The sequence below is a fragment of the Suncus etruscus genome, chromosome 1 (genome assembly GCF_024139225.1).
Source record: "Suncus etruscus isolate mSunEtr1 chromosome 1, mSunEtr1.pri.cur, whole genome shotgun sequence".
Taxonomy (NCBI): Eukaryota; Metazoa; Chordata; class Mammalia; order Eulipotyphla; family Soricidae; genus Suncus; species Suncus etruscus.
In genome coordinates this window covers 148,993,422-149,016,158 of record NC_064848.1, presented here as the reverse complement: position 1 = coordinate 149,016,158, position 22,737 = coordinate 148,993,422, and the positions used below count along the sequence as shown (strand labels likewise).

Here is a 22,737-nt window from a genome sequence, read left to right as displayed (position 1 = left end):
AAGTTCCGCTAGTTTTTGTACTTTCTCTGCTCTTTATTAGTCATCGAATCAATTTTATCATGGATACTATGTGTCTGCTTAGATACAAAAATGTATATTGCTCTAGATTTGTAAATTTGAGTATTGCCAAGAAAATTACATCACAATTGTGTTTTTCCTGTCTTTTAACTAAAAGTCAAGATTGATTCTTTCAGAGAAATGCATGTTTGACAATTTGCTTCTTGACATACATACGATAGTTCTTTGATCCTCGTAGATGGTATTCTGATCCATAAAAACCTCTGCGATATAGGGACTTTTTAGGATATAAACAAAATATGTAAATTATTTTTATTAGTAGCTTGATTGAAAATTTTCCCTCTAAATATATATTGAGCTGATAGTTTTAACCCAAGTTGCCTTCATGCTGCGTTGTAAAATCTCTTTACATGCTTTTCCCTTGATGTGTTAAATATTTCCTAACAATTTGAACTTATATGTTGTCATTTCTTGATTTCTATACCAACATTTGGTTAAAATATATATGTCTGTGCAACATATGTGCAATAGTTTCATGTTTCTCTTATACAAATAAAGGAGAATTATAAATGAAAAAAAAAAAAAGAAATCCATCTTCCCACCCACCCACATATATAACCATCCAATCACCCATTCATCTACCATTTCTCCATCCTTTCAGCCAACCCACTATCCATCCATCCACACACCCACCATTGATATAACTAGCCCCTTACTCATCCACCCACCATTTATCTTTCACCCTTCTTCCACCCAGCCACTCACCTGTGTGCCTATCCACCCAACCACCATTAGTCCATTTAGCCCTCATCTACCCACTATCTGAATATCACCCTTCCATCATGCATCCATGCATCATCTATTCATCCTATCACCCTTCCACCCAAGCATCCATCCATGCATTAATTCATCTTCTCATCCATCCATCCATCCATCACCCACACATCCATCTATCTACTCCCCTATCCTTTATTCACTCATCCATCTATCATCCAGCCATTCACCCATCCATCCATGTATATAATATTCATCCAACAAGGAAACCTTCCTCTAGCTTTTCCTCTGTTTTTTTTTTTTTTTTTTTTTTTTAGCAGTAGATCTGGTAATCTGTCTAGCCTACATCAATTACATCCAATCACAGGAAGTAGTTTAAATACATCAGGATTAGTTCCTGAGTCATGAAAGGGAAGGTTGGTGTAGGGGTGATACCTGCACCCAGAGGACTCTGCCAAGTAAGAAAATGAGGGCAGCTAGAAAGGCAACTGAGAGTGTCTGCTTCCACTATATTATTTTTCAAAATGTCTTGCTGTCCTGATAGTGTGTGTGTTTTTTTTAACTAGCATTTTCTAAAGTTGACTATATGTACTAAGGCAATTGAATTCTATTCAATTATACCTGGTCTTACTTTACAAATTAGTATTTATTTTTAGGGTAGAAACACAAATAATACAATAGCCAACTCAATTTAGAACAGAACTAAACTGAAACAGGAAAAAACAGATAAATATGGAAGCCCTAAAACAGGAGGAAAAAGAAATCACAGATATAACCTAGAGGAATAAGTACAGCATCTTAGAGTACTTGCCTTCTAAGTTTATGGTCACAAGTTCAAATTTTTGGTTCCTAGTAGCTCTGCTTCTTAAGCCTGGAAGCTCTTTTTGCCCTCCACAATCCCTAGCACGACAAACATTTAGCAATCACACTGCAGCCAGATATGTGGAAACACTCCAGAAAGGGTGTTTTGGGCACCTTACCAAAAACAGATGTGTGGGCTCCTTGGGACTGATATGTAATCCATGGCTTACACACCATGGCTCCAAGTATGCAAGCACCCCAGCCAGGCATGTGCAGACCAGACACATCAAACACAACAATGATGGGGAAGGGGAGAAAGGAAGAGAAAGGAAACCATAGAGACGGGCAATGAGACCAATTGTTTCTGTAGTCCAGACTTCAATTGGCTCTGAGCATTCACTTCTTCCAGAGCAAAAAAGAAAACAGACTAATCTTTCAAAGAAGTGATGATTCTTCCTGTTCTTTTAACCAGCAGTTTTCAGCTACTGGTTTGTGGACTAGTGCCAGCCTATAAAAGTGAAACGCTTGGACACCATTGTTTTAAACCCAGTTTGACAAACGGGTTTTGATCTGTGAAGAACTCACTGGCATGTTTAGCACTTTCTTTTTTTAATTTTTGTTTTTGTTTGTTTGTTTGTTTTTTGGGCCACACCTGGCGACACTCAGGAGTTACTCCGGGCTCTGCACTCAGAAATCGCTCCTGGCAGGCATTGGGAACCTAAGGGATGCTGGGATTTGAACCACCATTTGTCCTGGATCGGCTGCATGCAAGGCAAATACCCTACTGCTGTGCTAATGCACCAGCCCCAGCTAACAACTTTCTTATAGCTCTCTGCAAACTCAGGGATGGCCAGTGAGACAGAACTCAGCAAACAGAATTCTCCAAATGGTCAAACTAATAGGGTTAAGTGCTTAACCTCCTACTGATGTTACTTGATGTGGTGCCAGAGCCTGAAGCCCCCCAGTAGAATTTTGGGTCCACACATCTATCAGATGGTCTTTGGGACTAGTTCTAACCAACTTTTAACTGGTGTGAGTGGGTGATAAGAGAGCGAGAGACAGACAGGCACACAGACAGAGAGAAAGAACAACATGTGTATCCACATGTGCATGTCACATTGTGCCAACAGGAGGGGCTGTGGGCTCTGCCACCTGCTGACCCTACTCTTGACTAGCTTGGTGCTTGACTCGCAGTTGACCTGGGAAAGGTGACATTTCTTGTAGTCATTAGGGACTCTTTGAAACACTCACAGAGGACAATTCTATTTTTGTAAATAGGATAATTGGGTCAGAAACTGTGCCAATATCTGTCTGTGTTTAACCACTCATAGGATGAGGCCTTACTGTTAAAACCATGCAGCCATAACCAAGAGCCCACCAAGAGCCTGCTCCCTATTAGCCTGAGTGGTAGCAAAGAAGAGGATACTGGCTTGTTGGTTGGTTGAGGGTTTGGCAGCCATACCTGCTGATGCTCAGGGCTTGCTCCTGGCCTCTCTTCTCGGCTGTCACCATTGGCTGTGCTGAAGGTACCATATGTGATTTTGGAGAGTGAACCTTGGCTGGCCTTGTGCAGGCCCTTGTGCCTGAGCAATAGCAAAGCAAGTTGGATATTCACTTTGCATGCTGTCAACCTGGGTTCAATCCCAGATGGTCTCCCTGAGCCTGCCAGAAGTAACTTCTGAGCACAGAGCCAGGAGTAACCGCTGAGTATTGCCAGTTGAGGCTCCCTTCCCCCCCCCTCCCGCCACACCCCCCCCCAAAAAAGGCAAGCACCCTCTGCTGTCCAGAGCAAGCCTCTGGCTTCTGTGTCTGAGAGAGAGAGAGAGAGAGAGAGAGAGAGAGAGAGAGAGAGAGAGAGAGAGAGGGAGGGAGGGAGGGAGGGAGGGAGAGAGAGAGAGAGAGAGAGAGAGAGAGAGAGAGAGAGAGAGAGAGAGAGAGAGAGAGAGAGAGAGAGAGAGAGAGAGAGAGCGCTCAGGAGTTACTTCTGACTCTGCACTCGGAAGTCGCTCCTGTCAGGCTTGGGAGGATGCTGGGATTCAATCCAGGGTCCATCCTGTGTTGGCCACATGCAAGGCAAACCGCTCTGCTCTCACTCCAGCCCCCATGACTTAATGAATTAACATCATCCATTTGGGTTCCACAGCAGTGCCGGCGTACGTAGCACAAGTTCAGAGGGAGGATGGATGGGTTAAGAAGGGGAGAAACAAACATTCACAGAGGCTCTCACTGGACACCAGGCTTAGTATGATCTGGTCTGGCATGTGCCTTTGCTTCAGGAGCTGTGACTGGTCCTAGATCTGGTCTTCCTCAGTCAGAAAGAAGGAATGGGGCCAGAGAGATGGCTGAGGAGCTGAGCCAAGTATTCACTTTGTATGCCAGAGCCCTGGCTTGATCCCCAGCACTTCGTGGTCCCCTGAGAACTGACGGGAATGACCCCTGAGAAACTGGGTGGTGTCACAACTGCATTACCAGTGCCCAATCAGCAAGGATGATCATTGCAGTGATGGCCATCAAGGTGAGGTTGGCCCCACACCTCATTTTACAGATGGGTAAACTGAGACTCAAGCAGGATAATTATATCTCCTGAGATCTTTCATCTCATTCATGATGGCTCAGATTTAAACCCGATTTTCCAGCTTTGGAGCCTGTTAGTTTTCCCTGTTCTTTTTGTTTTTGTTGTTGTTGTTTGTTGAGCCACAACCAGTGGTGCCTATGGGGTTACTCTTGGCTCTGTATTCAGCAATTACTCCTGGTGGAATAATGATCAGGGAACCAAGTTTGGGTTTGCGTGGGGGGCCTTGTTCAATCTGTGCAGTGGGTTTGAGCTGACTGATGTGTCAGAGAAGTTACCTTATGTGGAGTAAGCTACTGCTCAAAGCTTGTTGCAAGGAACTGCATGCCAGTCTTTGAAGTAGCAGGAAATTGGAAGGCAAAAAGGTGCGCAGCAGAAGAGGACCTTCTCTGCCTTTCAGGAGGATCTTTAAGGAACTGTTAGTGTTCCAGTTGTCCACTCCTTACCACTCTCAATCCATATGCTAAAGTCCTAAACCCAATTCTATAGGCCTTATTTAGATCTGGATCTTTGTAAATGCCATGGGTTCTTCTGTGAGCTAGTGGAAGTCTGGGGGAGGAGGGTATGTTAGGGGGAGTACAGATCAATCCCGTATCTAAGGGTATCCTTTTATTTTTGTTTGCTTGGTTTTGGGGTCACACCTAGAGGTATCCATGGCTTACTCCTGGCTCTTAGCTCAGGACTATCACTCCTCTTCAGGCTCACAGGATCATATAGGGTGCTGGGGATCAAACTTGCATCAGCTGCATGTAAGTCAAGTGCCCTACCCAACTGTATTATCTCTCTGGGCCCGATTTTCTTTCTTTCTTTTTTTTTTTTGTTTTTGTTTTTGGGCCACACCCGGCGTTACTCAGGGGTCACTCCTGGCTGTCTGCTCAGAAATAGCTCCTGGCAGGCACAGGGGACCATATGGGACACCAGGATTCGAACCAACCACTTTTGGTCTTGGATCGGCTGCTTGCAAGGCAAACGCCACTGTGCTATCTCTCCAGGCCCCAAATTTTCATTTTTTAGAGCAATTCATCTCACAAGGGCTGGAAATACATTTTGTTCAACAACACAAGTGGCATTTATATAGTTTTCATTTGTTTGGTTTGTTTGTTTGTTTTCAGGCCACACCTGTTAATGCTTAGGGGTTACTCCTGGCTAAGTGCTCAGAAATCGCTCCTGGCTTGGGGGGACCATTTGGGATGCTGGGGGATCGAACCACAGTCCGTCCTAGGCTAGCACTTGCAAGGCCTTATCTCTAGAGCGACCTCGCCAGCCCCACATTTTTATCTTTTTAAACTGGCTGCCTTCAAGTTTGAATTTGTGAAAAGTTTTGAATTGTGAAAGCTGCAGCTAATTGAACTTTCTTTCTTTTTCTTTCTTTCTTTCTTTCTTTCTTTCTTTCTTTCTTTCTTTCTTTCTTTCTTTCTTTCTTTCTTTCTTTCTCTCTCTCTCTCTCTCTTTCTTTCTTTCTTTCTTTCTTTCTTTCTTTCTTTCTTTCTTTCTTTCTTTCTTTCTTTCTTTCTTTCTTTCTTTTTTAAATTGAACTTTCTAACTAATGAAAAGGTTCTAGAGTCTCCAGGATGGTAGTCAGGCACAGACAGACAGACAGACAGACAGACAGACACACACACACACACACACACACACACACACACTCTGTGTGGCCACCAAGCTAGCAAGATGACATGGGGCTGTGGAGTGCAAATTTGGCTGTACTTACTTGCTGGGTTACATGTGCAACTCCAGGTCAGGGGGGACAGTTGCTAGGGAAGCGGAAGTGTCTGGTTACACCAGCTTCCTCAGAAGGCAGGAGGGGCTGGGCTGCCTGGCTGGATAGATGAGCTCAAGTCCTTGTAGGCAGGTGCTGCAAAGATTCAACCCCTACAACCCTCCACTGCCTGCAGTGTGGGAACTCCATGAGCTGTGTGGGAGGCAGGGGATAGGGTGCAGTGGAGAATAGCCCCTTCAACAGACTTAGGGGGTAGCTGGCCCTGGCTGCCTGCCTGACCTCATTTCAAACTGCTGGTTTTCCCCAGCAAAGTAAAGAGCACGTCAAGACTTAGGGTTTTCCCAAATGCCATCACCAATGAAGGTTGTCACAGGGGAAGCTTTAGGGTCAAGTCCCTGCCTCATCCCCTTTTCCTTGGGCAGATAAGGCTCTGGTTCCAGAGAATTTGCTAACTAATGAGAAGGTTCTAGAATCTCCAGAATGGTAGTGTCACACACACACACACACACACACACACACACACACACACACACACACACACACACACACGGCTACCAAACTAGCAAGATGACCTATGCTATGCTATGCTATGCTAAGCTAAACTATACTATACTATACTATACTATACTATACTATACTATACTATACTATACTATACTATACTATACTATACTATACTATACTATACTATACCACTTCTCTTGATCCTAGGAGTTTTCTTTCGAGAAGAGGTGAGGGAGAGAAATGAACATGGGGTGGGGGTCATCTCTGTGGTTGCTCTGTCCCCCATGCCTGGGGACTTAGGGGAGTCTCTGTAGGTGGTCAGAGCTCAAAGCCATTGATGCTTCTACGGAGTGTCACAGGGTATCAGCCTGCCAAGTTTAAACCGTCCTCTAGCCACTCAGCCCCATGAGTGCCAGGTGTCTGGCCTCAGAGAGGCTTCAAGAGAGCCCCTCAGCTTAAGAGGCAGGAGGTGTGATTGGTTCCATCTTCACCCACTGCCCAATAATAGATGCAGATGGAGTCTAGGGGAGTCTCTGGAATGTCCCTTGGGAAGATGACCCCAGCTCTAGCTCACAGGCTTTTCACATGACTTTCCATCCAAGCCCATTGTGGCTATAGGCAGATGGAGAGGCAGAGGCAGAGCTTAGGGAGGCAGCCCTGAAGGAGTGACTCATTTGCCGACACCACCCGCAACACACCCACAGAGAGCCCCCAGCCACCCACTCAGCTCTCTGTCCTGTATCAAAAATCCTGGTTCAAGAGGCCCTAGTGCTGTGAGTGCACCAACTCCTTTTAGAAATCTTCCATCTGCAGGGAACCTTGGCTGATGCTCAGATAGTGGTGGGAGTGGGGTGGGGAGGAGTGAGGGTATGAGGGCTGTCTCTGAGTTTTAGCAGCGTTCAAGTGGGCTAGCATGGGCATACAGTAGGGAGGAAGAGGAGGCGGGGAGGGCAGAGGCTGGGAGAGGAAATGACAAGGTGGTAGTCCCTGAGAACACAGAACGCTAGACTACAGGGGAGAAAGGAGGAGGAGGAGGAAGTTGATGGGTTGGAGAACAGGGTTTTTTCAGGGGGAGATTTTGGGGGGTCAAACCTAGGGCCTTGCACCCAAAAGGCATGTGTCCTGCCTCTTGAGCCACATCCCGAGTTACACAGAGCTGTGTGTGGGCAGGACAGCCCATTGGGGATTGTCATCCACAGCTCCAGAAAGGCTGTGAATAAGAGTCCAGAAGTCCCCCTTCTTCCCGGCTCTAGCTGGTCTCGTTCCCTGCAGAGTCACTTGGAGGAGGCAAGTTCCTTAATTTCCCTCTCAGGGATCCTCACATTTGAATTCTAAATCCAGAACTCTGTTCCTGCTAAGTAGCTCAAAGGTTCCCGAGGGAACCTTGAACAGAGGCACCTGGTGGGACTTTCAGAGGCTCCTGAGGGTGGAGAGGGGCTGCAGGAGAGCCAATAGCCCCCTCAAGTGGGGGCAAATGTGAAGGTGGGTGGGGACCAGTTCATTACCTGATGCCCCACACCTAGTACCATCTGCTGAATCACTCCCCCTGCATGCAGAACCCCTCATGTCCTGTAAAATTGGGGTGGGGAGCAGCGGTGTGGTGCAGGGGACATAACGTGGTCTCGGGTCTATCCCGTTTGTGTTGAAACTTCCTCAGTTTCCCTCACCTGCAAATGGGTCCTGGGGGTATGCCAGGCCAGACCTCTTTGAAGAAGTCCCTCCCTGGAGATGGATCCCACACCATTTCTACTTCAGATCCTTTTGTCCCCAACATTCACCAACATGAGCATTGATCACTACTTGCCTAAGTGAAGAATGTTCTTAGATCCTCGCTTAGGTCCTTGGATCCTCCATCCCCCCCAAATTCCTGACCCATTAGCAGTCTCTTTCTAGATATCCCCCACCCCCTTTCCTGGTCCTGCTTGGACAATTACCTTCATGGGTTTGTCCATCCTCCTCATTCACACAGAGTCCCAAACTCTTTTGGCCTGTTGTCACTAATAGTTTTTCTGTTCATTCAATGTGATCACCTTATCAGAGCTTCATTTCTTTTAAGTCCCCTGTAATATGCTATTCTTTATGTGACTCACACTCACACTTGGTAGCACCCTAAAATTTTCCTCTGAGGGCTGGAGTGATAGCACAGCGGTAGGGTGTTTGCCTTGCACACGGCTGACCTGGGACAGACCTAAGTTTGATCCCTGGCATCCCATATGGTTCTCCAAGTCTGTCAGGAGCGATTTCTGAACGTAGAATCAGAAGTAATCCCTGAGCCTCACAGGGTGTGGCCCCCCACACCCAAAAAATAAAGCTTGCTTTTGAGCCTTCTGAGCTGCTTTCCTGGCTGCAGGGAGAGCATATCCATGAGGCACCTTGTTGGTAGGGAGGGAGATAGCAGAAAACCATTTACTGTCAAAGTAGAACATTCCCTGGGGTATATTTCCAATCTCCTAGCCCAAGTTGAAATCATTCAATGCTTTGTATTTTGAAAACCAGCAAAGCTTCCCCAAGGTGAATTGAGTGGACATGGACCGCAAGCTCTCACAGCCATTGGTAGAAACTGTAGCCCAGCACTGCAGCTCCATCTCACCAAGCATTTCTCAAACTGATCACTGTTTAATGGTGGTTCCTTTGGGAGTTTGTCGTGCTAGGACTGAATCCAGAGAAGGCCCATGCTCGGCCACTGGGGCCCCCAAAACTGAGCTCAATCTACTCTCTGTCCCTTTTTATAACCTTCAAGATAGCAAGCACACTCGGGAAAGTACGCCTCTTTTATAGACAAGGAAGACTGTCCAAAGTATTCCTTGATTTGCTCAAAGTCAGTTCAAAGTCAGACCCGGAGCCCGATTGGCTAATTCTTTCACCTTGTGTGTTGTTGCTAATCACCAGTTTGTGCTTACATCCAGGGGTTGCTTGGTAGGTTGGGAGTATGAAACATGGTGACTGCTGACATCGCCCAGGAGAAATGTGCTTTTGAGAACCTCTGACCTGCCCTTGAGTTGAACCCCGGTTCTGCCAGTCTTCTGGCTCATGCATACCCTGAGGCAACAAAGGCTGCTGGTTTCTCAGTGACTGCCTTCTGGAACCTTCTCCTGGGGGGAAGACTCAGTGACATGGTGGTGGTTTTCCCAGACCACTGTGAGGCCTGGTTCTTTCCACAGCTTCAGAAGGCTGTATCTCAAGTCCCAGAGCACAGTTCTGGCATGTACAGGGTTCTGACACTGCATGGTCCCCACTCCCCACTGCACAAGCAGTGAAGCCCTAGAGGTCCCTTGGCACTGCCTCAGTAGCCCTATCACCCCCAACACCACCAGGTTCTGAAAGCTACAGTGCCAGACCTAGGCATTGCTGGGAGTGGTCTTAGGCCCCTGGACACCTCTGTGGATAATTCCTGTTTAGCACAGATTTGATGATCCAAGCACCAGGCCATTTAGTTTGGGAGTCTGGGAGAGACCCAGAAGATAGTTGCTACAGTTCAAGAACTGTAGTTTAGAGACTAAAACTTTGTAGAAACTCAGTTGACACCTACTTGATTGCCTCTGCATTTGTTTCTTTTCTTTTTGTGGTTTTTGGGCCACACCTGACAGTGCTCAGGAGTTACTCCTGGCTCTGTGCTCAGAGTTGGGGATCAAACCCAGGTTTATCCTGGGCTGGCTGCATGCAAAGAAAATGCCCTACCACTGTGCTATAGCTGTGGCCCTTGCCTATGCATTTGACATGTAGTATCCCATTAAATAAGGTGTAGTCGTTGCAGTATATAACAGATGCAAACATAACCCAGGAGAGCAGAAAGGCTAAGCTAAGCCTGTCTTGTTAGTTTTGTTTTTGATATTTGAGCTGTAAGCAGTGGTCAGATTTACTCCTGGTTCTGCCCTTAAGAGATCACTTCTGGTGGAACTTAGAGGACTTAGGGGGTGCCAAGGATCAAACCCAAGTCAGCCATGTGCAGGCAGGCACCTTAACCTATACTATCTCTCCAGTCCACCAGTTTACCTTTAACACAACTTATTAGGAAAGGCTTGTTGACATGCTTGTCCCACATTGGGACAGTGTAGGGAAATGGAAGAGTGGATGGCCTAGGATGTGGAGGGCAGAGGGGTTCCAATGCTTCCCAGGGTGGGAAGCTGTTTCCCAGTTCTGGTCCAGCCTGTAGCAGACTCTGCCCTCTGTTCCCTGAAGCAGCCCCTATTCGATTTTCCAGAGCCCCAATCTCAAAACTTGCTTGTGAAGCATCAAAACTTATGCTTCTGCTAAAGGATTTAATGCCTGGTCTTCTCACCCAGGCATTTGTCCCATTTGCTTGAAGCCTCTCCCCACGGGCCACTGGTCCAAGTCTAAACTAATCCCAGCCTCCTCCAGAATATCCTAGGGCCCTGGTCCTTTCAGGCCACCGAGGGAAGGACCCATCTGATCACCTTCTCTTCCTGATGCTGGATTTCCCAGGCTCTCATCTTCCAGCTCTACTCCCACCAGGTTTGGAGCAGGCACCCTTATGGGCCCCGATTGCAGGCATCCATGCCACTCTGGCCGAGGCTGCAGTGAGGGGACGGTGGGAAAGTGTGCCAACACATGCCCCACGGCAGCTGTGCTGTGCACAGAGGCCCCTTCATGGGACCCGTGTGGTGTGCCAGACCATGCCTGTGCTGCCAGGGCTGGCTGCTTCCCCAGCCCATGGGGCTGATTGTGCTGCCTGCGTTGCACATGCAGCTCACACCTCCAACTCCATCCTCCTTAGCCAGCCTGCCTGATGCCTGATGTGAGCAGAGATGGGGGTGCTTCATAGACTCCTCAACAGGCAGCACTGTGTAGGGTTGTTTGCTGGGGGTAGAGGCTATGATTATCTCCACAACTCTTGGGGACTCCTAGGAACCTTTCCAGAAAACTCTGGCCACTTCTCCCAGGTGCACCCAGAATTTCCATGTACCTGAGCAGATCCACTGCCTGTCTCTCCCCACTCACCTCAGCCCCTGCCCCTGGCTCATTGCCCAGAATGCACGTCCAGTCAGGGAAGGGTACTTGGCAATAAGGAGGAATGATGGATGTACCTGCTACACAGAGAAGTGCTCATAAGGAGGAACTGTGCAGGGCCTAGATCAGAGGTCGCCAGGTGGGAAGGGAGGTTGTCAGCACAGGTGCATGCATGGGGGTAAGTGCTATGGCAGGAGACAGTGCTAAGCAGCCATGCCACTTGGAATGTTTGGGATTCAGCATTCAGCTGTGCCTGGTATACAGCTGTCCTGATCTGTGAGTCCTGTGTCCCATAAATAAAGCTGCAATTCAGGAACTGCCTGCAATGCATCATTGCGGCCACATCCTTTGTGGGTGAAGACAAGGTTGGGGGAGTGCCATAAGAACATCAGAAATTGCAGTTCTGGGGTAGAATAGTATGACTGCTAAGGTGTTTGCCTAGCATGTGGTTGATCAGGATTCCATCATTGGCACCCCATGTGGTCCCTGGGCCCCACCAGGAATAATCCCTGATCACAGAGCCAGGAGGAACTCCTGAGCATTGTATGGCCAAAAATAAATAAATAAATAAATAACAATTGAAAGAACATCCCAGATGCAGGAGGAGGGACCACAGTGCTGGGGGTCGGGCATTTGAGGCTTTGGGCTTTGGTTCTGAAAGGTGGGGTGTCTTTGACTAACTCACACCATTTCCGACCTGCAAGTCATCTGTCTGAGCCCTAATAAAAACTATTACTGAGACTTAAAATAATATTGTATTGGGGGATTTTTGTTGTTGTTGTGCCACACCTGGAGGTGCTTAGAGGTTACTCCTGGTTCTGTGCTCAGAAGTTCCTTTCTGGCAGGCTTGGGGGACCATATGGGATGCCAGGGATCAAACCCGAATCAGGTCGGCAGCATTGAAGGCAAACGCCTTATTCACTGTACTATCGCTTCAGCTGGGAATGTTTTTAATCTTCTTGAACTGTAAACTCACCAAAAACAATGCAGAGAATAACAATAATCCTGGGTATTGCAAATCATAGTACTTAAAAGAAAGAAATGTGTCTGCCATAGAGGCAGGGTCAGGGTATGAAGGGCCAGCAGGAGGAAAACTAGGGATACCAGTGGAGGGAAGTGGTCATTGGGGAAGGGATGGGTTTGATTGGAATTCAATCAGTAGCAACTTTGTAATATTTTGTATTTTTAGGTGATCTAATTAAAAATATAACCCTGGATATATCCGTTTTGTGACCACATCTGGAGGTGCTCAGGGGCTACTATGGCTTATGACTTGGGGCTCACTCCCAGCAGTGTTGGGGGAGACTGTGGTACCAGGTCTTGAATCCAGGCCTTCAGCATACAAAACCTTTTGCTCCAGCCTATCATCTCTCTAGTTCCAACCCAGTTCTTTTTTCGTTTTTGTTTGTTTGTTTGTTTGTTTTTGCGCCACCCTTCGTTGCTCAGGGGTTCCTCCTGGCTGTCTGCTCAGAAATAGCTCCTGGCAGGCACGGAGGACCATATGGGACACCGGGATTCGAACCAACCACCTTTGGTCCTGGTTCGGCTGCTTGCAAGGCAAACGCCGCTGTGCTATCTCTCCGGGCCCGTACCCAGTTCTTTTTTCCAGTTCATTTTACTGTATTTGCTTTATGGCTTAAATGAGACTTCCCTGACTTTCACTCATTTTGTTTACATATGTTGATTAATGGATAGATGAATGGTATAGGTGGACAAATGAAGAGTGGATGAATAAATGGATGATGGATGGAGGGACAGACGGACAATACAGGTGGGTAGTACAGATGGGCAGAGGGATGGCCAGTGGATAGAGAGACTAGATGGATGGATGATGGATGGAAGGTATAGATGGACAGATGGATAGTGGATGGAGAAATAATGGATGGAGGGACAGATGGACAATAGACAGAGGGACAGACAGTGGATGGATGGACAAGCTCACAATATATGGAGGGATAGACAGTAGTATTAATGGATGAACAAATGAATAGATAGGGGCCGGAATGATAGCGCAGTGGTAGGGTGTTTGCCTTGCATGCAGACGGCTCAGAACAGACCCAGGGTCTATCCCCAGCATCCCAGGTGGTCCCCCGAGCCTGCCAGGAGTGATTTCTGAGTGTAGAACCAGTAGTACCCCCTGAGCGTTGCTGGGTGTGACCAAAAAACAAAAAAAATTAATAGATCGGTATTAAAAATATTGGTTTTTGCTAAACAATTTGAGGCCATGTACATGCTGTTCCATTTACTTTTGTACCACTCAGGATTTGAGTCAAAGGAAGTGAAATATCTGTGTATTCTAGCACATGTCCCAACCACATTCCCTTCCTGTGTGGTATGAGGCTCCAGTTCTGTGTCCTGACCCTGCTGCGAGTGTGGTCTGTTCTCCAGACAACGAGACTTGGGCTCAAAGGGGTGTTCTCACTGCACCCCTCATATGCACAAGGGCCTTTCTGAGCAGTATACTGACTCAGAGTTCTCTTAATGCCTGTGTAGTTGGTGGAAGAATTCAGGGTGCAAGGCCCCCACCCCCACAATGCCCTCTGTCCCTGATCTTCCTTCCAGGGCCCCCAGCAGTTGTGTATCTTTTCCCTTGTGGACCTAGGAAGACAGCTTCCTCCTGCTCCGTCTACTCCACAGTAGAGGTGTGGCCCCGAGCTCTGAAACACTTTGTGGCCTAAGCCCCAGGGCAGGGAGGTGTTTGTGCCCATCACCTGCATCAGTCAGTGCCAGCTCTGTGGGGCTCCGCACTGCCCTTTCATTGGCTATCCCTCGGCTGGCCCCTCTGTTCCCTCCACTCCTTCACCATCTTTATACAAAGAATGGTGTGCATGGCAAGGGAAAGGGCAGTTAAATATAGTGTCACTTGTACTTGGAAATACCCAGGACTGGGGTGGAGTGGAGTGTGAGCCTTCAGGGGACTCTGTTGATTGAGGGAACTTTGAGAGCACAGACCCCTCTGGATCACTGGCTTCTCCTGGAAGGTTCCCAGCCCCTCATCTTTCTTAGCATTGTGAGGTGCAGTGCTGGGAGATGAGAAATCCACAGGCGCCATCTCTTACCTTGATGTTTCCGTTGGTTCCTAAGAAAGGATTCCATTCTTATAGCTGCCTTTCATTTCAATTCAGCTTTTCTTAGAAAACTGCTTAGCGGGGGCCGGGAAGGTGGCGCTAGAGCTAAGGTGTCTGCCTTACAAGCGCTAGCCAAGGAACGGACCGCGGTTCGATCCCCCGGCGTCCCATATGGTCCCCCCAAGCCAGGGGCGATTTCTGAGCACATAGCCAGGAGTAACCCCTGAGCGTCAAACGGGTGTGGCCCAAAAACCAAAAAAAAAAAAAAAAAAAAAAAAAAAAAAGAAAACTGCTTAGCAAGGTGGGAGTGACCCAAGCATTCCATGGGAACCCTCTGTGAGCCCAGGAGAGGAAAGGGAAATGGAGTCACATGGAAAGAGTGCTCATGCTGAGAGAGTTCTTGGCTCCCCATGAAGAGAAACAGAAGAAGACTTACTGGCTAGGTCCAGCCCAGGGTAGGTGGTAGGTGTGGGCTGTAAGGCAGGTCATGTACTGGCATAGCTGCCCTTTATGCCCTGGGGTCGACTTCTAGCAGAGGGCCTCTCCCTGCTCATGGGGGTGAATGAGATGAGTATTTTCTGATGCCAGCCAGAAGACACCCCATGGTACTCTGTCTTGCAGTGTCCAGCCAACACAAGTCCATTTAGGATGAGCCAGAGAAAAGCAGTAAGGTGACAAGAGGGGACTGTGTGGCACCCGAGTGTCTCTGTGAACTTTTCTCACTCCAGCCCAGTGGGGCCCTATCACCCCTGGCTTCTAACCTAACCTTCCCCTTAGCCAGGACACTTATGGAGAACCAGGAGCTGGGGGAAGAGGGTCTTTGCCCTTGTGACCCTCTGCCCATGGCTAAGTGAAGCACCACAACCTCAGTCAGTGGCAGGCTCACAGGGCCATGGAAGGACTAACCTGTCTTCTGCTACCCTGGCTTTGGGGGGCCAAGTCTTTGCTTATCTCCCTCACTCCCTTCCTCTTTGCTGTTGTGATGAGGGTTTGGTGGATGTCACACCTCTTGGTTGTGTCTGCAGGGATCTCAGATACCATAGCACTAGGCTACACTCAGCTCCAAGGAACTCTCAGTATCCTGCCTTATAGCTCATCCATCCGGGCCCCAGTGTGGGGTAAGGCATTTGGTTGGTACCTCCTGGCTCCACTCTACCGGAGATCTCATCTCCCAGAGCTCAAGCTTCCCTATTGTGGGGTTCCCACCAACTGTTCTGCCCCCCCAAAGCACTTTCTGCATCTAGGGGGTGAAGAGAAAGGACCCAGTGGCACCCTTCACATCCAATCCCAGTTAGTGGCCTTTTCCCCACTGCAGGCTTTTGATTCTTTTGATTTTCTGTGTTCCCTATGGGCTTGGCTTTCTAGTAATCTTGATTTTTATATCATATATATATATATATATATGCTTTTATATATCTTTATATCTTGCTTTTGTAGTAATTCTGCAATGTCCAGTGTATAAATCCTTGCTAACATAACAATAGGTCTGTGGTTGTAGCCATAGTGCATCAGGGAGGGCATTTGCCTTACATGTGGCTGTTCCAGATTTGATTTCCGACATCCTATATGATCCTCCAAGTTGGAATGACTTCCTAAAAAATAGATCTTAGTACACCCCTAATCCTGAGGTATGTCTCACGAGCTGGCCTCTGGCTTGCCCTATGTCCCACAGGGTCCCTCTTCCAGCTTGGGTGTTGGCTACCCCACAGGGTCCTATGGCCCTCTTGCCCAGAGAAGACTTACAGGGTGTCAGCCATCAGGGCTCCATCCCTGAAGCTTCTCACACTCTTGGGTCTGGCTTAGATGCCATTGGCTCATGCATCAAACTCCCAATGCTTCTTCCCAAAGCCTGGAGCACCCTGGCCTGGCCAACTTGGAGATTTTTACACCATAATCCATCCAGAATGATTAGATTCCTGCTAACTGTGCAGCAGACTGAAGGTTGGATCAGAAACATATATAAAGAGCGAGTGAAGCCAATGCCCCCTGGAGGCATCATACTCGAGGGGGCATGGTGGGGAGGGACATTTTCGCCTGAGCCAAAAGCTTCCTGGAATCCCTCAGAGACACACTGAGCACAGGAGCCAAGCAGAGGGCAATGTGTGTGTGTGTGCTTTTAAGGATTCCTATAAATTATGCATCACTTTTCAGCTCTAGGGATCTTTCGAAAGAGCTTGATTCAGGCAGTTGGAATTAGATGCCCCTTTACCAGTGGGTGGTAAAATACAACCCTCTGCCTTGTGGACAGACTCGGGCACTGCAAACAGAGCTCTCGGCTGGTCCGAGGTTTGTCGCTAACCCTGTGCAGTGCTTCATTGCTGTGAGTCACCAAAGATGGCATTTTCAGGTTCCGGTATGGGACTTTTGAAGATTCCTCATCCTGGGGACAGATGAGTACCTCATGACCCCCTACAGGACTGCTCTGTGTCTGTGTGTGTGGTGTTGGCTCACGAATGATTCAGTGGTCCCCCATGGTGTGGGCAGTGCTATTTTTAAGCCTGTTACCGAAGCAGAGATGAGGCGAGGACAGACCATGCAGTAACGAGGCGGGGACAGGCCGTGCAGTGCCAGCCCATGAGCTCACCCTGAGTAACACCCGGGGCTGAGATGATGTCAGAGCTCGAATTTTTTCCAGCAAGCATAGGGCCTATGGCAAGTTGGGTTTCCCAGAGATAGGCCCAGGGCCTTAATGGATGCCCCAACTGCCCCCAAATCCCTGCCTGAAACCCCAGTCAATGCCTGTCATTTCCTAGAGCTGCTCCCCCTACAAGCCTGTAGCCTTTTGACTTCTGTGCAGATGGGGGCTGTACCTGTCCCATTCCTTGTTCAGGGAAGTAAGGATCAGGTGACATGAAACATTTTCATTGGAGACAGACTGGATGACAGACAGTGGGAGGGGGCTCATGCTATTGGGTGACTTTGTGTCTTCTACAAAGAGGGGACCATTCCTGGGACCTTACATTTGTTTTGGATTTTTTGGGGGGGCCACACCCAGCAGTGCTGAAGGGTTACTTCTGGCTCTGCACTCAGAAATCACTTCTGGCAGGCTCTGGGACTATATGGGATGCTGGGACTCAAACCTGGTTCCGTCCTAGGTTGGCCGCATTCAAAGCAAACGCCCTGCTATTGCTCTGGCTCCAGGACTTTACTGTTGTAAACAAGAGATTAAACATTCATAGGGGTGTCTAAGAATGAAGCACGCTGGATGATGCAGAAGGAAGTATTAGACTATGTCCATTTCCTCTCCTTCCTTTATTTGTGGGGGCAGCTCTCCACCCTCCAGTGATCATTGGTCTAACTGTGCAGGCCACTGACCCATTGATTTGGGGATCCAGCTCAGGACCTTGTGCATACCCAGCATTCCCTGGCCTCTCCTTGACAGTTTTCTTGTTTGAGTTTAGCAGACTCTAGTCTATGTAATCACATTACTTATAACTCATTAAGAATCCTCACCTGGGGCCTGGGCCTGTGGCTGTGTGGCAGAGCATCTGCCATGCAAGCAGAAGGACTCAGCTATTACTCCCTAGCTCCATCACCATGTACCAAGTGGGATCCATAGCCTCCTGTGTTCCAGCCACCGAACTGTCAGAGGGCAGTGATGACAACAGCAAAGTAAAGGGAACACAAACATGTTCGAATGAACGAAATGAATGTGACACATATTAGGACTGATGTCTTTTTCCTGATGGCCTGTCACTTAAATAAGACAGGTTAAGGCTAGAGAGATAGGGTGGCAGGTAGGGCACTTGTCTTATATATAGCTGACCCAAGGTTCAGTCCCTCGAACTATATATGGCCCCCTGAGTCCCACCAGGAGGATCCCTGGCATGGAGTCAGGAGTAAGCCCTGACTACTACCGAGTATGGCAAGAAAGAAAGGGGGGTGTGGAGGAGAGAGACAGAGAGAGAGAGAGAGAGAGAGAGAGAGAGAGAGAGAGAGAGAGAGAGAGAGCGCTCAAACCTGCAATGAGCATCTTGTACATAGAAACTGGGTCACAGTTGTGACCCCCAGGGGGACTTTCGATCTAAATGTGACATGGAAAAGCACTGCAGACATATTTAAGGTAGAGCAGATAGACTCTGGAGTCTGGGTCTCTACAGTTTCCCACCAGCTCCTCCTTGGAGGGGCTGGGAACTGCTCCCCATCCCCCACTGGACTGTCCTCCAGGAAGGGCACTGGAGGGAAAGGTGTTCTCATTTGCTTCCATCCCTCTTCTCTTTCCTTTGCCCGATTATTCAGATGTGGTGCATTTGTCAGGCGTGCATAATGCTGGGCTGAGTCTCCTGTTAAAAGCAGTAGTGACTACTGCAAATAGCCCAGCATGCCACCCTGTCTAGGACTCAGAACTCAGGGACCTCAGTTTCCTGTTTGCCAGCACAGAGCCAAGAGCTGTTCTCAAAGCTCTGAACCCCCTAACTCACTTCCTCCTTCCCAGCCTCCACCCTGATTCTCCCAGCATCTCCCAGAAGTAGGGGTCTTGTGACTTGCTGAGGCCACTTGCTGGCCAGCCTGGGGGGATAGGGTTGGGGTTAGTTGCCCCCCCAAGCAGTATCAATGTTGGCACCTCCCCAGGTGGGCTTAACTGTGTGATGTCACCAGGGACTTTGATGACAGTGACTAGTAAATAGTATCGGCATGTCTTTGTCACAGACCATAGGGCTCACACTGATACGCTCAGTTTCCAGTCACTGAGCAGGCCACACTGGCCTGGGAGCCCCAGGTCCCCTGATTTGCACATCCATGCTTAGAAGCCTAAACTTGCACCACTGTCATTCATTGTTGTATTGGAAGTTCCCACTGTCGCAGTGGAGGCAGGAAAGAGCGATTAAGGGCATCGAGATTGGAAAAGAAGCCAAAACACTCCCCATTTGCTTTTGACATGGTACTATATTTAGAAAACCCTAAAGACGCTACAAAAAAAGCTCCTAGAAACAATAAGCTCGTAAAGTGGCAGGCTGTAGAGTCAACATGCAGAAATCTGTGGCATTTCTAGGTGCAAACAATGAACTAAAAAAAAAGAGAGAAAATTTAAAAAGTCAATTCCATTCACAACTGTGCCTTAAGGGCCCAGAGAGATCGTTACAGGAGGGAGGGCACTTATCTCGCACACAGCTAAGCTGAGTTTGATTCCTGGTGTCTCATATGGTCCTCTGAGCACTGCCACGGGTGATTTTTGGTTATGTCCCCTCATGTCGCCCACCCAATTTGTGTCTCAAATGCTTGAATGTTGCCAGTAAACCAAAGTAAGCAGTAATCACTGTGTGCTTTCTCTGTTGGCAAAGCCTGTTACAGTCACCTTGTCATTCCCAGCTGCTCCCACACGCTTTCACTGACCATCGCAGACCTTTGTCTTTCTCTGTCCTCCCATCTTTTCTCTCCTTTCCTCCCTCCCTACCTCTCCCGGGATCCCCACCAAATCCCTTCCCCCATTTCCACCAACTCCTTTCCCATTGGACTTCTCTCCCCACCCTCTTTCCTTTCTACTTTCTGCCTTTGCCAGTGTGATCCCTGAGTCCCATTATACTTCCAGGCAGGACAGAGTTTCCAATACTACTCCAAGGAACACAGGGGGTAGTAAGGGAATAGCTGCTGCTGCATCAGGGGAGAAAGAGTATAGAAGGGACCTCCAGAGAGAGGAACAGTCCTGTGTTTGCAGAGAGCCAGGGGCCAACACAACTCACTTCACAGGCCTCCTGCTGGTTTTCTCTGCCCGCAGGTAGAAGCTAGGTGGGTTCTTGGGTGAGCCTCAACTCTGTGTGCAGAAGTCAGCAAACAGGTCTGGCCCTGAGAGCAAAGGTCACGGATGAGAGCAGAGAGGGGGCATTGCTCTGGCTTCTTTGCATCATCTCCGTGTGCAAACGCTGAGTTTTTTCTGAGGCAGTTTCCACAGAAAGGCGGCCAGGACTCCCATGCATGGTTGGTGGCAACCTGGCGATGGACTCAATTTCTGCCCTTCTGTGGGCACCGTTGAAGACCCCTGAACACAGATCAGAAAAGCACGTTTGCCCACCGGGAGGCAGTTCTCTATGCCCACAGGACTGGATGGCCAAGCCCACTTTGGCTTTTCAGTTGAGAAGTAGCAACGAGAGAGGCCACAGCGAGTGTCAGAAGGGCCAAGTGTGCGGTTTGGCTGGCCTGGCTCCAGACTGTTATAAATACTTGATCACGGCTCGATACAAACACGTTCCTTTCCAGGCCTTGCACCCTGAGTCATGTTACGTACAGTAGCTCTGCATTTCCTGGGGCTATGGTAACGAAGTTTTCACGAACTGGGGGGACTGAACACAGCCCAGGGTTCTGCTCTGCCACTTTTGGAAGTACAAAAGTCTATCAAATGAAAGAGCCTGCTGAGCCCAGGTCCCAGTCCTTTGCTGGCTGTCTCTTTCCAGCTAGGAGGTTTCAGGGGCTGCCTGCTTTCTCGCCTGTGGCCTGTGGCTGCATCACCCAGTCTACCCCTTCACTACTTGTAGTCTGTCTCTGTCTTTGTTTGTCTCTCAGAGAGGGATTTGGGCCATGCCAGGTATGCTCAGGGCTTGCTCCTGGCTCTGTTCCTGGGGATCACTTTTGTCATTGTTTGAGGGATCATATGAAGAGTCAGGATTCGAACTGAGGCAGGTCACATGCATACAAGTGTTCTTAGCCCTGCACTGTCTTTTCAGCTTCCTCCTTGTGTGTGCGATTTCCCACAGTGACACTTTCTCCCACCACCACCACCACCACCACCACCACCACCACACACACACTTTGTGTGGTTGTTGCCATACCTGGAGATCACACTTGTGGCCGAAAATGGAAGTGATGGGAATGTCCTTGGACGTTGCTGGGAGCTGACTTTGTTTCCGGGCAAGGCCACACTCATAGATACTGGGGCTCTATTGACACCTGTGATCCCAGTTTTTGCTCAAGGATAACTCCTACCAGTGTTTGGTGGACCATATGGGGTGCTGGGGTTTAAACTTGAGTCAACCATGTTCAAGGCCAGCAGCATATCTTTGGAAGGGACACAGCAGTAGAGTTAACGCAGACTAATGGAATGACATGGAATGTTAAATGGTATATAAACATGTTGGAGGGAGCAGAGTCCTGAGAACCCCCAAGCTAGATAAAAGACATCAGTTCCCAGTTATGACTGTGGGTGTGCCAGACATTTCCCAAGGAGAACCTGGACTCATTCAAAAGACAAATTAGTGGGTACTGGCCACAGGATGGGTGTGGGGTAAGTGAATAGAGCACTTCATGTTGTTTCTTTACCAGTCTGGCACCAGATTTCAAGGTGACATTCTTCTTGGTATAAAAGAAGCAGGGCAGGAGTACCTACCAAATTTTATGCTCTTAATTTAGACTTTGTAAACTTTTTTTTTTTTTTTTTTTTTTGGTTTTTGGCCTGTGCTCAGGGGTTACTCCTGGCTATCTGCTCAGAAATAGCTCCTGGCAGGCACAGGGTACCATATGGGACACCGGATTCGAACCAACCACCTTAGGTCCTGCATCGGCTGCTTGCAAGGCAAACACCACTGTGCTATCTCTCCGGCCCCAAGAGAATTTTTTTTTGGCCACACCCGTTTGATGCTCAGGGGTTACTCCTGGCTAAGCGCTCAGAAATTGCCCCCATATGCGACGCCAGGGGATTGAACCGCGGTCCTTCCTTGGCTAGCGCTTGCAAGGCAGACACCTTACCTCTAGCACCACCTCGCTGGCCCAGTAAACTTTTTTTCTTTTTTTCTCTTTGTTTTTGTGCCATTTCTGATGATGCTCAAGGCTTACTCCTGCCTGACTCTTTGCTCAGTAATCACTTGAGGCGATACTCGGGAGACCATAGAGAATGCCAGAGATTCGGTCTCCATATACCCCGATTGTACCTTGTGGCATTGTTCCTTTTTTGCTTAGGCACATTAAAATGGGAAAATATTACATATGCAAATAAGTTTTATCTAAAAGAGATATGAACACACAAATTCTTTAATGCAGTGGGGCCTTACACCCTGAACATTGTCATAATGACGTGGCTTAGGCCTCAGAAGAACGGGCATTGTCCATTCACTTCTGAACCATGGATACCATCTACAGAAACAGCCACGGTTGTCTATAACATCACCAGGAAGCAGACCCCTATCAGGGAAGACCCTACTGCTGTCCCAGCTTCAACTTACTCCAAAGAGGGTTCTTTTTAACACCCAGATGACTTCGCAACAAAAACAACCTGCTTTCAGGGCAGGGTTCTCTGCATTGCCCTCTAATGGTGAGGTGAAACTAGAGAATACTCTTGACTTCAAATGTAGGATATGCACAGAAACCAGGATCTCTTAACTATA

The 22,737-nt window shown here is 48.3% G+C and overlaps 1 protein-coding gene across 1 annotated transcript in view; it reads left to right on the top strand.

Moving 5' to 3' along the window:
- Window positions 1-22,737, top strand: part of HIPK2 (homeodomain interacting protein kinase 2) — a 172,531-nt gene that overhangs the window by 31,817 nt on the left and 117,977 nt on the right. The window lies entirely within an intron of this gene.